This window comes from Anabrus simplex, chromosome 7, assembly GCF_040414725.1.
Source record: "Anabrus simplex isolate iqAnaSimp1 chromosome 7, ASM4041472v1, whole genome shotgun sequence".
Taxonomy (NCBI): Eukaryota; Metazoa; Arthropoda; class Insecta; order Orthoptera; family Tettigoniidae; genus Anabrus; species Anabrus simplex.
Genome location: NC_090271.1, coordinates 280,728,289 through 280,745,239, shown reverse-complemented (window position 1 = coordinate 280,745,239; position 16,951 = coordinate 280,728,289). Strand labels below are relative to the sequence as shown.

Below are 16,951 nucleotides of genomic sequence, written 5' to 3'. Positions count from 1 at the left end.
TCATTACTATTCACTGAAGTGCTGACCAAATCTCTTCAAATTATACAAAGTCTTCATGGTGGACAAACTCTGACAGTCAAGTTGAACTTTGAATTTGTGTGCATGTTGAAATTCAAATTATACAAAGTCTTTATCGTGGACTTAGATTCTATTAGTCGAGTTGAACTTTGAATTTGTACGCGTGTAGAAACTTCCAGATGTGACATGCCTTTATGATTGTGGAATTTAGTTTCTCACCACGTTACCATTGCGGAACTTAGTCTCTGAACAAGTATTGTGTATTTCAATGTGACAAGCATGTGACACACTACTGCAAAGTATTGTTAACTGTGGTATTCCCTTAGAACTCAGTCAGCATAATTCCTTTATTGAGTAGGAGTGTTCATGAGAGAGTTCTAATTTTCCCACAAAAATGAATGCAAGCGATTACCTAATTGTAAAAGGTATACTCGTGTGCTTTGACACAAGTGGTTCATTCTGAACGATAATTCAAACTGTGTTAATGTACAACGGTACTTGCTAACTTTCTTATTTTCTCAATTTATGAGTTGAAGTGAATGCTATTCAATTCAAATTGAACTACCTTTTGAACTGTGCATTATTTCTTTGAAGTGTTTAATTATTAGTACATTACTGACAGCAGTGTCTTTGATAAACTCTTCAGCAGTCACGCATTTATATAAGTGTCAAGTGCGACCATATTTAGTGGAAAGCCACCACGAACTGTGCCTAGTGTGTGAAAAGTTTTCAGTTTCATTATTTCTATTATCTTTTATTCATGAACTGTGATTTATTTCTTTTTCCAATCTCAATGCTATCCGCATCTTCATCTTTAATGAACTTTTAAATTCTATCTACAAGGGATTAGTAGAGTTCGATTTCATATCACGACAATATTAAATTAAACATAGGTTTCAAACAAATGTATCGGCGGACTGTGCAATTGTGGACACCCGAGTGAGTCAAGTGACGACTGATTACCCTGCAACATCGGAGAACATCAGAGACCATCCAGAACTTCAGAGGTTCGAGTTCGATCCCATGTCAAGCCGACCAGGGTGTTCCAGTTTCATTTCATTGCAACACGAGCAGCCTGCAGAACGAGTTCCAGTCCAGTTCAGCATGGTGCAAATATCTACAATAAGGTGCACGTCAACATGCATTTATCTGAATAAATATTCTTTAGTAAATTTTCAAGCTTTCTTGTAGATAGGACCCTTCCTCCTGTACCAAGCCCTAGCCATAATTTACCTGAAACTGCCCTGAGAGATACTTCATGCAAACTTAAAATAATTGATAAAGTCTGGCTACATTTGTCCCAGGTGGGACACGATTTTAGTCTTTCTCCCCAAACGTTTTAGGCCTTGGTGACTCACCCTTGAAATTGGTATCTTTTTGGAATTTATTCCAACTGTTTCATTTTATGTACTGTGCAACTAATGTCTTATTGTATCTGTATTCCGTCTGTCCGCGGAGTACTTCAAATGTCTTAATTTGATGTAAGTCACGATTTTCCTGTTGTCTATTGGTCCGCCTAAGGCCAGCTAAGGCCAGGTCCGCTCGCTGTTCTACCGGCTTCTGCAACAGGCTCGCCTTGTAGCGTAGCCTGAGTGCATTGACGAGTTCCAAGATGGCTAGAAGCCTTGTGCGTGGGCTCTCTGATTGGGCATCTTTCTATTTGGATATGCCCGGATGATGTGTTATAAATATGGGCTAAGGCCCTGAAGTGTTTTAAATTTTCTTTGTTATTTATCATCTTTTTTGAGCGGATGTTCGTTATTTTTTCCTGCTTAAATAGTGTGCTGATGGAATGTAAGTAACATGCTTTCCAAACTGACACCATGCGTTAGTTTTCTTCACATGGATCAAAAGTAAGTGAACTACGATTTTCTCTTTGCCATGGAGCTGGATGGCATCGTCTCAAAGCTTTCATTTTTGAAGTGTAAAATTTTCTGTTTTACTATCACCATTTCCAAAGGACCTTCGTTTCAAATGAACGTAGGAATTAAAAAAAAAAAAAAAAAAAAAAAAAAAAAAAGACATGAACACTTTGGGTTAAATGACTACAATGAAAAAAACAGTTTCAAGTGGGAGTAATACTTTTGGACTAATATTACAAATGATTTTGCCGTTGCAAATTATGTTTGAGATGTTTCATGAAGATTAACTTAATTATGTAATTAAAATTTTTAAAGGTTTGAGATCGTGAGATTATCTCCGCGGATCGGGGTCTAGTTCTGTTTTGTGCCATCTTCTCCGAGTTTCTTTCCCTTTTGTATATCTCTCCTTGCTTCGGTACGCTCTCTGTTGTTGACATTTCTGTGGCAACCGTTGCCAGGAGGAACTATTGTTTAGTTTGAATGAATGAATTATGTTTGATGGTGGATGGATGTATTATTCTAATTTGTGGCGTGCGTACCATTATGTTGGGTGTTTTGGTTCTTTATTTATCCCTTTAATTGAATTATAATTTGAAACCATGAACTTTTCCTTCTGCTTTGAGCTGCCTTCCCTTCACAGCGATTTGATTTTGTGTGTGCACGCTCTGTTTAACTTCGTCCTGTTGCTCTAATAATTTATGTCCGTATTGTGATTTTGGCTGGGCACCCTGTTATCCTTTGTGTTATCGTTTCTTCCTTTACAACGCATGGTCTAATTTTGGGGCCATTTGATGATCTGTTTCGTGTCTTTTAATTTTGTTTGCCCCACCGGTTTTGGAAAAAGCATTTGGTGCATGTTATTTAATTCCTCGTTGCGGCTATTCGGTCCCGGTTCTGGAGAGAATCTCACGGTCTCTCTGACCTAACACGTTGGTACCAAAATTCCTGAAGAAAGATTTTGGTTTGAATTACTGATATACAAGTAAACTCTTGTGAAGTTAAGGTAATCACTCCAGTCCTCTGTCAGGCAGTAAAATTGGTCGATGGACATTAACCCAAATAATTATTGTAATTGATTTGGTTTTTGTTAAGTTTTAATTAATTGTCTCAGTTTAGAGGGCGTCCCTCGTTTCAAGCTACTCTTGATTTTAACCTAGTTCAATTTAGTCAATTTATCAATTGGAGAGTTTTGATCACTTAGGTAATTAATTAATTTCCAGATTTTTATCAGGCGCGCCTTTTAATCCTTATTCATTGGTTCTCTTAATTATCAAATGTAATTTTTCGTTGCAGTAATTAAATTATTTATCTCCTTTAAGAAAATAACAGTTTTTCTTTCATGTTTTCCACTATTTACTACCGTGTATTTCTTTGGTTCTCGATCTAGTCACCTCGGTTTTCGGGCCTGTTTTCGGAACCTGGGTAAGTATTTTGCCGCTTCCTTTTAAGTTTTTTCCTGGTTTCTTGCTATCTGTTCTTGTTTCCTTGTACCAGTAAATGCCGGTGTGACTCGTACACATTTACTGGTACAATATACACATAACTAATCCTTGAGGGCGTGTAAACCGACTGAATTATTTTAGCTCTGAAATTTTAACAGTAATTTTACAATGCTGATATTTTGCAACGATTCATTCATTCATTCATTTATTTATGTATTTATTCCTCCCCTGGGAACCATATGACCTTGCCGCAGTGGGGAGGCTTGTGTGTCCAAATGAAGCAGATAGCTGAGCCGTAGATGCAACCATATCGGATAGGTATCTGTTGAAATATCACAATAACGAATGGTTCATAGAAAGGCGGGGTAGCAGCCTTTCAGAAGTTGTAAGGGCGGCAGTCTAGATAACACAGGTACACGGCTGAAAGCAACAGGAAACTACAGCCGTAACTACCGAGGACATGCAGCTCTCTCTGTATGAATGATATGCTGATGGTGGCTTCCTTCCGGGTAAAATATTCCACAGGTAAAATAGTCACCCATTCGGATCTCCAGATGGGGAGTACACGAGAGGGAGCAACCAGGAAGATGGATACTAAAATTCTGCGAGTCAGAGGGTGGAATGTTAGAAGTTTGAATCTTTGTGGTATGCTAGAGAATCTGAAAAGGGAGATGGATAGACCAAAGTTAGATGTGGTTTGTATAAATGAAGTACATAAGAGAAGTAAGAGCAAGATTTTGGGTCAGGCGACTACAGAATTATCAATGCAAAATCTAACGGGGAAAATGCAGGAGTTGGTTTAATAATAAGAAAATAGGGCAGCAGGTAAGCTACTACAACCAGCATAGTGAAAGGATTACCGTTGTCAAGAAAGACACCAAGCCAATGCCCACTACAATAGTGCAGGTCTATATGCCCACTAGTTCAGCGGATGATGAAATCTAAAGAACATATGAAGAAATAGAAGATATAATACAACATGTAAAAGGCGAAGAAAATCTAAATGTGATGGGAGACTGGAATGCAGTGGTAGGCCAAGAAAGAGAAGGTAGTAGGAGAATTTGGATTGGGACAAAGGAATGAAAGAGGAAGCCGGCTGGTTGAATTCTGCACCGATCATAATTTAGTCCTTGCTAACCAGGAATTGATGACATAACCTAAGAATTGCCGACTGCCTTAGGAGAAACCAGCATGAAGAGGTTATTCCGTTTAGGGCCGATTGTATAAACATCACTGACTGGAGATCAGTTTTGATCTAAGTTCGGAAAATGATCTATGATCAGACCGGTGTCGTGTTGTATAAAAGATCAACTAGTCGAAGTTCAATTCTGATCCCAGTTCAGATGTGAGCGCTTGGCAACAGCGCAGAAACAGCTGAATATCGCTGGTCGCCGCGCGCATTTTGACACTGTTTTCCTTCGTATTCACGTGTGCTGTGGTGAAAAGAAGAAAGTTATGTCTGAAATTAAGCAGAAAAAGGACCGTTTGCCTAATTTTTCCAAGGAGGATAAGGCTTTCCTAGTAGAAATTGTATTGGATAAATATAAAGACATTATAGAGTCGAAAATGACGGATGCGATAACATCCGCGCAAAAACAGGATGCATGGAAAAATGTTGCTACAGATTTCAATTCTCGTAACATACATCGGCCTAATCGGTCTTGGCAAACATTAAAGTTGTGTTACGAGAATATAAAAAAGAGAACGAAGAAAGCATTTGCCCATGATAAGGTAAGTTATAAAATATATTATGGAAATGTTATTTTGTTATCAAAAACAACCCAACTATTAACCTAATGCATTTTTTTAAGATTCAACTGAACAAGACAGGAGGTGGTTATTTTAATAAACCAACCGTGGATGAGACGGGACAAAAATTGATTGCTGCCCTGCAGGCGCAATTTTTTCCCCTTGCCAATCCATATGACGACGATGCCAGTTTTCATCCTGAGGTTATGTCAGGTGAGCTGCATTTTACTGTGTAAGATGCTATCTTATAGAGACCTAAATATTTGTATCGCCTGCCTTTTAAACCGAAATAATTTTTCTGTTACTTTTCAAAGAAAGTTCCTGTTGATGAGGTGTGTCTATATAGTCCTTTGATGTTTTGTTTCAGAGTTGCACGGCGGTAATGAGTTTATTTCCGTCACTAACTCAAATGAGTCGCAAGCTATTGCAGCGCAGGAGATGGAACATATCATACTGTTGGAAGATATACCAGCCCATACTGAGGTTGTAGAAAGTACCTGTATTGAAGAAGTAAGTGAAGAAAACTTACATTAGTCCCTTTAACATATGTTAAATTTGTTGGCAAGCAATAGGCCTACACATCTTTGTTTCTTCTATTTCAGGTTTCTGATCCCAAATCAATAGGCCTACAAGATGATCTTCACACTGCTCTTGCTTCCACCTCAAAAACAGCTAGTGAATCCACAAAGTCAAGGTCGCCAAAGAGAAAGAAGACTGGGGACAGTGTACTTGACATGAAGAAAGTGTTTTATGAAAGAAGATTGGAATGTTTAGAAAGTGAGCATAGGATGAAAATGGAATGTATGCAAGCTGAACATAGGGTGAAAATGGAGACCTTAAACCTCGATAAAGAATTGAAACAATTAGAAATTTTAGAGATAAAAATAAAATTAGGCCTGGACAAGAAAGACTAAGTTTAAATAGTACACTGACATTAATAGGGCAAGTATTGTAAAATAAATACTTTTTTTAAGCTTTTTTATTTAAATTTACTTTTTTGTTGTTGTAGATAAAGTATTGCAATTATTAGGTTAGTCATACAACTGTTTTATGCACTTTTCACAATAGCTCAACTTTATACTTTCGTAAATATTACATTATTAATAATTGCTATCCTCATAGCACTGTTCTCTCTTTCATGAACGTTGTTTGCAGCATGTACTGGACTTTCTTCATATGCTTTTCTTGCAGCGAACAAATGTGAAGGAAAAATGGACTTCTTCTTCTTCTTCTTCTTCTTCTTCTTCTTCTTCTTCTTCTTCTTCTTCTTCTTCTTCTTCTTCTTCTTCTTCTTCTTCTTCTTCTTCTTCTTCTTCTTCTTCTTCATGAGGCCTCTAAATATTAGTTCCTCATTAGCGTCGACCTCTTAAGATCTTTTGCTACCATGTTTTTCCTTCATTCCCGCCTAGATATACCTGCTCCCTTCACAAAGCTGCAGGCTGTTCTTATTGGGTTTCTTGGATTCTTTCTCTCTCTTCACCTGGTAGTCCTAGGTGGACAGCCTGATTCTACCCAGCGCTTCATGTTTGAAAAGTATGTGTTCAGCTGATCTGACTACCCTCAGCCAGCCAGCCAGCCAGGCAGCCTTTTTTTTTTTATTTTGCTCTCAGCTTTTTGTTGGAAGTTTGGATAGCTAGCTTCTCCGATTCCCAGGATGGAAAGATGGTTTGACGTAGCTGAGAAAAAAATTGCTTTAGCAGTTATATTCATACATCTTGGAGGTAACTTCCTGGTTGTGTTTCACTTCGGTTTCTTTAATAATCTATATTTAAGGCTGTGCGAGTTATTAGCCAGCAACAACACGAGTTTGGTGGTGGGGCTGCCACCTGAGCCTCCAAGCTTGCTGTTTTCTGTAGGGGTTGTCTCCCTTAGCCTCTGAAGATCCCTTTTCACCACAAGGCAGAGTTTCCCCTTGTTTCTTTAAACCCCACGGAAAGAGGGCTGCTTCATCTTCCAGCTTTGCCATTCCAAAGGTGTCCTTTTCCGCCGCATCTGCCATTGAGGACTTCACCAGAGCCCTGTTAGCCTTCACTTTTCAGGGCCTGTAGGGCCTTCACAGCCACCATAGTGGTCATGGGGCACACACAGATCCCGCTGTACATCACCCCTACAGGCAATCCCCTACTTCATGCCATCGTCCACCTCCCACAATGTGGATGAGGGGTTGGGCTTAAGAGAGACAGTAATTTCATTAGATTGGAGCAAACAAAAATAAATGTCCTTGTAATACACATCAGTGGAAGGATAATGAAAGAAAGAGCAGTTAGCAGTATATGAGACAAAACAAGCCTGTCTGAGAAAGTAAGTTACATTCCGTAAATAACTAACTTGATTTTATTTTTAACCACTGTGTAAATGACTGAATACGTAGTAGTATATACATGAGTACTATATTTTAATAATTATTGACCTCATCACATGTAAGTGCATATTTTATATATGAGAAGCACTGATTCTCCTATAAACATTACTTTTTGTGGCACAGTTGAAGTCCTTCTCAGCTCAGTATCAAACTGTACTGGAACAATTAGGAATGGTTTGTCAACATGTGCATATGTAGAAACAGAGTTTTATGTCACTAGTTTTAACAGGTGCTGTCATCAATGTACAAAACCTGAACAGTTGTACAGAATATATTAGAGATAATATGTAAATAACCCTCAATCCTGTATCTTCCATGTTTCTAACTAAAAGTAAAAATTAGTATTGCCCTCATAGCATGAGAATGTGGTTGACACACCTTAAATCTTGCACCCTCGACAAGTACAAAGTATCTACTATGTCTATGATCTGCTGGACAACCTGTTTTATGTATTAAGAAATACTAACATAATGTAGATATTATGTGCTAGTTACGTAACATTAATACATTTTTGAGTCATTTGCACTCCAAATTAAAATGTAAATACTGTAAACCTGTTTATTTAAATGATAAATCATCATTATTGTCAGCATAATTACATTTGAATTAGTGTGGAATCACATGCGAACACACTATTCCACATGACATCACAAACCTGCACGTTACTCCACAGCAATTGAGTGGTACGCTCCGTAGTTAAATGGTTATGAACGAGCAGTACAACATGAAGTTCAAAATACCTCGCACCGACACAGATAGGCTTATGGCGACGATGGGATAGGAAAGGGCTAGGAATGGGAAGGAAGCGTCCATGGCCTTAATTAAGGTACAGCCCCAGCATTTTGCTGGTGTGAAAATGGGAAACCACGGAAAACCATCTTCAGGGCTGCCGACAGTGGTGTTTGAACCCACTATCTCCCAAATACTGGATACTGGCCGCACTTAAGCGACTGCAGCTATCATGTTTTGAAATGTAATATGCTTATAACATTTGTTTAATTGCACTAATCTACAGTATTACAAATTATTTCAATGTGAAAATATTATACAAGAGTGCAATGCGAACATACCAACAAGTTTGTCTTTTCATACCATTCATTATTATTACTTGATAATAATTCATTACCTTAGTCCTGTCATTCCCTACTGCCACTTCTCGCTGGATGTGAGGAGAGAAATTAGGTGTCAATCTCAGTCCTGTATTGCTCAAAGGGCCTGTCTTACTGTCAGTACCCAACCCTTGTTATACTAAGGAATGACAATACATTTCTAACATGACTTGTGTGCAAAACCCCTTTGTGCTGATGCTGTCATAGCTAGATGAGTGGTGTATAGTAATTTTCTATGTATCATATAGATGCTGTATGTTATGACAATGTTCACCGATGAAGAATATTTTTTGAACTGTGAAAAAAAAGAAAAGTGCTAAAGAAGATTTAGGTACTATAAGATAACTATAACAACTAAAACTCTAGCAAGCTTCCATAAGATGTAGGGAGTGTAGTATTTTTTTACCAGATACTGTTACGATGTTTAATGAAGCAAGCACATAATCTGTAAGTATTTGAAGTTAAATTATTTAGGGAGGAAAACATTGCTGACATGCTATACTCGATTGGGGTGGGGAATAGTCAAAAGACTGATCTACAAAAAAACAATTTATGTTGTAGTCCTTCATTCAAAATCTCTGTCCCACAAGTGCTGATTCAAACAATCCTTCCTCCACAACTCAGATTCTAAATATTACAATCAGTGAAAAAACCAGTGTTTGCTTCATCAAACGAAAGCTCTGTTTGTTTCTTGCTGACATAAAAAACATGGATGTAATGTGTGTTCTGTGTGCAATACTCTAACTGTGCATGTTGTGCGCTCTAGATGATTGGTTTAGTGAATGTAATGATAAGTTTATATTTCGATGTTGAGTTGTTTTGTAACAAAGTGTAATGTACCCACATATTAAGTATAAATGTATCTGCAGCAATTATTTCATACTTCTTTTGACCTTGTACCTGCCTGGTGAATCAAATTATATTTTGTAATGAACTGCTAGAATGAACAAGCAACAAATCAAAATATGTACAGGAGGTCAGAAACAACGTGAAACGCTAACTTCACTCTTATGTCGATATCTCGTGCCATTGTCAGTTTATCTGCTACTCAAGTTAGCCAATCAGATCGCTAAGCAGACAAATTCAAATGGGCTATACGAGGCGGTGTTGCTAAATCTGGACGTGGCTTGGTTGGGCTTGAGAGCCATGCTGAAAAATGAGCATCAAACCTTATCACACCGTGGGTTTTAGCCAATGCCACCGTAGTACCGTAGCGTGCTTACCATGGGCCAAATCGTGGTGATTATTGTTTTAAAGAGGAGGTACAACTAGGCAACCATCCTTTATATAACACTAACCAGAGAGAGAAAAAATGGGAGGGATGCGGCACTTCAAAAAAATGAAGATGTCAGCCAAAGAAAAAAAGGGCCACGAAGGGCGTGAAATGAAAGACTCCCTAGGATTCGCAACCCTAATACCGTTGGGGTTGGAAAAGAACAAGGGTTGACCAAGGGAGATCGCATAGAATAGATGAAAGTGAGGAGCCTGACAAAAGTGGAAGCAATGCCAGAACTCAGCTAAGGGTCCCGTGTCGTCCACCCACGTTCCCTAAGTTTAGAGCCCCTGGGGCCCCTTTTTAGTCACCTCTTATGACAGGCAGAGGATACCGCGGGTGTTATTCTACCGCCCCCACTCACAGGGGAGAGCCGAGTCTATCAGCAGGGAGGTCTTTGTTCAAGTCCCTCCCCTGGAAAAATGTAATTTCTTCTATTGGTGCTCGCAAGCCGCTCATAAGCCACGTCCAGATTTAGCATCACTGGCTCGCAAAGCCCATCTGAAGCCCACTTGAACATTTAACGTAAACCACTCATGACGATTCCTACAAACTTCTGCGTTATCACCCCCAGGAGATATTATACGTATGCGGCTAGAAATTAAAAAATGGATATTTTAATGAAAAGGAGAAAGTTAGGCCTGGACAATAAGGAAAACTGGGCTTAATTGCATAGTACAGTGGCGTTATTAGACACACATAGTTATAAAGTACATTATGTTTTTGGCTATTTTTGTTGCAGATAAACTGTTCGTATAATTTAGTTTGAACCACTTTTCGTAATAGCCAACTGTAAATTTTTTGTAAATATTGTTACCTAAATACATTATTAATAATTGCTGCCCTTATAGCAGTGCTTTCTCTTCCATGAACGTCATTTGCAGCAGGTACTGGAATTTCTTCGAATGCTCTTCTTGCAGCGAACACAGCCTCATCTCTCTCAGGGACCTCATCTACTGCATTTACAGCGATATTGTGCAAGACGAATGCTGCAACTATGATTACTGGAACACGAGCTAACTTCACTCTTAGCCCCATACTGAGACAAGGGAACCATCTTTTCACAACTCCAAATGTTCTTTCTATTGCTGACCTGGTTGCTTTATGGGCTCGATTATAAGCTCGCTCTGCAGCTGTTTGGGCATGAAGTACTGGAGTCAGCAGGTAACGACAACACTGATAGGCATTGTCTCCCAGGTGTATGCCTTCTGGAAAGTCGCCTGTTTCGAACTGAGCATGCACTCGTGAATTAATGAAAATATTGCTATCGTGAGCAGATCCTGGCCATCTTGCTACGATATTTAGGGACCTGAGCCTAGCATCACAAATAACTTGAACATTTAATGAAAACCACCCATGACGATTCCTATAAACTTCTGCGTTATCGCCCCCAGGAGATATTATAGGTATGTGGGTACAATCTATAGTGCCTATAACACCAGGGAAGTGTTTTGCATCAAAAAAATCACGCATTGTTTTCCTCACGTCAATTTGTTCGGAAGGCATTTTGATGAACTCGTGTTTCAGTGCAGCTATAAGATTAGATACACGATGAATGGCTCTGCAGACTGTCGCTGCATCTACATGCAGTAAATCACCAACGACTAACTGAAAACTTCCCTGGCAAAGAATCTCAAAGTTAGTAACAACATGTGCATTGGAGACAAAGGTTTGTTTCTCTTGGTAGGTTTAACTAGATTATCACGCAACCTGAGTTCTAGCTGTTCCACGGTATCTTTTCCCAAGCGATACCTCAGTTTAAATTTCTTGTCACTTAATTCTTCCATTGGATTTCCTCTTTCACAGAAGACACGGGGTGCCCGACGAAATTCATTTTCATCATCGGAAGATATATCCGAGAAATCAGAGTAATCAGACATCTGTAAAATACGAACGAGATAAGATAATAACGTAACCAATTTATCGAGGTTATGTTACAAAATTATTACATTACACTGCAGTAATAAAAGAAGCTTAATACTGGCTATATACAGACAACTATATCTAGCAATGTATGAGGTTAGACTTCAGTGGTTTTTTTAATATTTATCATAAAAACACAGTAATATTTTATTAACAATCAGCTGTTCTTGTATCGAGATTATGTTACAGAATTATTACATTACACTGCAATAATAAAAGAAGCGTAATATTGCCTATACACGGACAACTATAGCTAGCAATGTATGAGGTTAGACTTCAGTGTATTTTTTTACCATTTATCGTAAAAAACACAGGTAATATTTTATTAACGATCAGCTGTTCTTGTATCTCAAGCAGAAAACTCCATGAACTTCGATCAAAGAATTTGATCGTAGAAATTTCTCCAGTCAAAGTTGATCGTAGTTCAGTGCAATTTGATCTCAGAATAACGTTTATACAATACAAATGTACGAGTTTTGCCTGAACTGGTATCAATTTCGTCTCTGATCTAGGATCAAAACGTTTATACAATCAGCCCTTAGTGTGTCAGATGTATGATACAGGAGAAGTGTCATCCAATTTTCTGCAGAGTAGTGTTATACCTATTCCCAGGAAAGCCGATGCTGACAAGTTGAAAACTACCGTACCATTAATATCTCACGCCTGCAAAATTTTAACACGAATTATTTACAGAAAAATGGAAAGACAAGTTGAAACTGGGTTGGCAGAAGATCAATTTGGCTTCAGAAGAAATGTGGTAACACGTGAAGCAATCCTGACTTTATGTCTGATCTTAGAAGACCGAATTAAGAAAGACAAGTCCACGTACATGGTTTTCGTCGATCTAGCAAAGGCATTCGATAATGCTGATTGGACCAAGCTGTTTGAGATTTTGAAAGTGATCGGGATCAGATACCAAGAAAGGATAATTATCTATAATCTATATAAAAATCAGTCTGCAGTGTTAAGAATCAAAAGCTTTGAAAAAGAGGCAGCACTCCAGAAAGGAGTGAGGCAAGGCTGCAGTTTGTTCCCTCACCTTTACAATGTTTATACAGAACAGGTGATAAAGGAAATCAAAGAGGAATTTTGAAAGGGAATCAAAGTCCAAAGAGAGGAAATCAAAACCCTGATATTTGTCAATGATATTTTATCTGACTCTGCGAAAGATCTGGAGAAACTGCTCAATGGTATGGACAGAGTCTTGGAGGAGGAACACACGATGAAAATAAGCAAGTCCAAAATAAAAGTAATAGAGTGCGGACAAACATCAGGTGATGCAGGAAATGTTAGATTAGGAAATGAAGTCTTAAAGGAAGTATATGCATATTGTTACTTGGGTAGTAAAATGATGGTGGAAGTAAGACATAAAAATGCAGAATAGCACAAGCAAGGAAGGCCTTTTTTAAATCTGTTCACTTCGAACATTGATGTAGGGGTTAGAAAAGATGTTTTTGAAGACTTTGTCTGGAGCGCGGCATTGTATAGAAGTGAAACCTGGACGATAACTAGCTCCGAAAGAAAGAATAGAAGCTTTTGAAATGTGGTGTTACAGAAGAATGCTGAAGGTGAGATGGGTAGATAGAATCACAAATGAAGCAATAATGAATCGAATTTGTAAGAAGAGATTGATTCAGCTAAATTTGACCAGAAGAGATAGAATGATACGGCACATCTTAAGACACCCAGGACTTGTACAGTTGGTTTTTGAGAGAAGTGTACGTGGTAAGAACTGTACCAAGATACGTATATGACAAGCAGAATAGAGAAGATGTAGGATGTAGTAGTTATGAAGAAATGAAAAGGTTAGCACAGGATAGGGCGGCATGGAGTGCTGTATCAAACCAGTCTATGGACCGAGGACTCAAACATGACTTATTTATTTGTATAAATTCATATAAATTATTAGTTAAGAATGAGAACAATGAGAACTGGTAAAAACACACTAGAGGTACATTCAAAGTAACAATTATGTCATAACATCGCACCCGAATTTGGCAAGATCTCGACCATTTGGTGTGGCCTTCACTAAATCTTGCATAGTGCAAACGAGAGGGCAGGAGTTGCAATGAAGGAGGTGCGGCATGGTTTGTTCTCCGCAGGCACAAAGCGGTGACTCGTCAGTAGGGCCCAGATCTTTTAAAATTCATATGCGCATATGCAAATGCATATTGTGAACGTTAGGGCATATTTTGGACGTTAGGGCATTATACAGATATATTTTTCTCTTACATGTGATCAATTATCTAAGATTTCAGAACGAAATGGAACATGTACCGAACTCTGTATGTTGTATATCCCTTGGCAACACGAGGAAAGTGCTTTCAGTGTCACAAAACAAGCAGATAGACTGATTATGACGCTACAGTTGCAAGATTTGTTAATGATTCCCTATGACTTCTGTGGCCTATTGAATCAGAGAATGATTGTTATGAAGTGCACCTTTTAGTCACAGATGAAGCTTTGTACATGTTGAAAGCTCATCAGTCTCGAGTATTTTTTCCAGATCTCATCCATGTTACATGTTTGGCCCATGGATTGCATCATATTGCAGAAGAGATACGTACTCTCTTTCCATCTATCAACAAAGTAATTTCAAGCGGAAAAAACTGTTCCTAAAAGCATCGGCTCGCATACAGTTGTACAAAACTCATCTGCTTCAGGTTTCTCTTCCGCCGGGACCTGTTCTCACAAGATGGGGAACTTAATTATCTGCAACATCGTTCTACCAGGAGAACTTTAATTGAGTGTATTGTGTGTGTTCATGAATCAAAGTGCATATTTGAATCTGAAACTGTATATAAAGATATCAGTTTCATCCATCTGCATTATTCGTCACTTTCGAAGGCGATTAAGGCCTAGAAACTTGCTGTGCACCACTACACAAATCCATTCAGTTATATCAAAACACTTAGTTCTTTAAATAGTGTCCCTCATGAAACTGAAAAGAAAGTTAAAAAGAAACTCAGTGCAGTGTTGGACTCAAACCCAGGACTAAAGAAGGTTCAATCTATAAGAAAGTACATAAGAGGAATCAGGCAGTTTTTGCCACAAGAATATACCGAGCAGTCAGTGCCAGTGCACAAGTATTGCCCAGTTACGTCCGTCGAGGTAGAACGATCATTTTCAGCGTAAAAATTAATTCTGTCTGATAACAGAAAGTCATCGAACCCTGAAAACAGTGAAAAACTGTTATAACCTACTGCCAGGCATCATTTTACAAGGAATGAAACATGGTTATCAACTTAACGCTGAGTTTAAATTAAATAATGCATTTGGTGTCTTGTTTTATTTTTGTGAATATTTTCAACATTTTAAAAGCATATGTGCATGCATATGAGTTTTTAGTGTATATGAATCTGGTCCATACTCAGATAGACCCCACTTTTTCATATTGATCTTAGATCGACCAACCCCAGACCACAGCCTGTTCAGACTCTTCCATGTACACCATGACTCTTCATAACCGGCTGGAAGAGTTTCAGATGGATCCATCCATCAAGATGAAGGTGTCTGGATCTCCAGGAAGTCAGTCTTGATGATTAAGGTGAATCCGAAAGACACTCAGTAGAATGAAGAAAACTTCTCCTGGATTTTAATCGATCAGGTTCATGATCATGTAATAGATGTGTTTTGGAAAAGTCTATTTTCGATTTTTCATGTCTGGCACCTACTTCACATCTAATATCTCGGGGAGAAATTCCAGCCAAGCAATATACCTTATTACAAGTTGTAGATCTTAGGTAACCAGTTATAAGCTGGCAAGTTTTATTTAAAGCAATATCTACCTGTTTGGCATGACATGATCTATACCAAACAGGGCATGCATATTCTGCTGCAGAGTAGCTCAGTGCTAAAGCAGTAGTTCTCTGTTTCAGTTTGCATTCCTCGGTTGGTACCGCATAAACTGCGAAGAATGGAATTTACTGTAGATACTTTGTGTTTCGTTTTAACACAATGTTCATACGCGAGTGCACGATCCAGAGTTACCCCTAGATATTTACGTGTGGAGCAATGATCTAAGAGAGCACACTGCCAGAAAATCTTCAGTTTTCTTCTTGCCTGCATATTCTTCAAGTGAAAAGCACAAACTTCCATCTCAGGTATTAGGCTTTAGATGGCTGTAGTATGGACTGTTCATCTAAGGGTTCCATTAGTCCTGCCTGTGGTGCCCCTGCATAGGTAGTCTGAATTGAATTTCCGTTACTGAACTGAACGTTAGCATTCCAGAAGCATCATTAGGCTAACATAACCTAGGTATATGTTTTAGTTACATAATCTATACATATAAAATAAGAGTTTTGTCTATACATTGCTCAGAATTTGAGAAGAATGGTATTTCTGTATCTGTCATGTCCATAGTAACAAGGAAATGCACTGTCTGTGTCTGTCTGTACACGCATCACGAGAAAACGGCTCAAGAGAATTTAATGAAAATAGGTATGTAAAGTCTGAGGATGAGCCACTATAATCTAGGCTATAAATAATTTTACTCACGCTGAGTGAAATGGTAGTTTAGGGGAAGGCCTTAAATGTAATTCTGAAATATTTATATTAGTAGTCATAACAATAAATACTACATAATGAAAGTTATATAGAATTAGATTTCCGATCATTTATGTCTTACCGTACCGGCCTTGATAACACATTCATGAATTTGTATTTTTGTTGCCAAGTTCTTATCAACGCCGAGCCATGAGAAAATGGGTTAACAGAATTTAATGAAAGTCAGTATATAGAGTCGGGAAATAATAAACTACAGTCTAAGTTAAACAATTTTATTCACCCTGAATAAAATCTTAGTTTACGGGAAGGCGCCTAAAATTAAATTTTTAAATGCCCATGCCATTGGTCTTATTGAAAAGTACTGGGCCTACATAACAAAAGTTATAGAGAATACAATTTCCGATCATTTATCTTTTATTCAGTTTTACCATACCGAATATAAGTGCTGTATTTTAGAGTGAGAAGAAAACTAAATGTGAAGGCCTACAATATTGAAAGCCCATAACATTGCTCAACAATAACATTACATTGACCGTTGTTTGTTGTGATGTTATTTGTCTCCTATGCTGCCGCTCAACTCCGATAGATGGGATTATTGCTGCGTACCAAGTATAAGAGCCTGACTGAATATTGGCGGGATATAGCTGGGCAGTTAGAAAACTTTCTTCTTTAGCATGCCATTCCTCTGGTTCATACATTTTCTGATA

At 38.3% G+C, this 16,951-nt stretch overlaps 1 protein-coding gene across 1 annotated transcript in view; it reads right to left on the bottom strand.

Annotated features, from left to right (window-relative positions):
- LOC136877557 (targeting protein for Xklp2) overlaps window positions 1-16,951 on the bottom strand; it is a 238,789-nt gene that overhangs the window by 145,343 nt on the left and 76,495 nt on the right. The window lies entirely within an intron of this gene.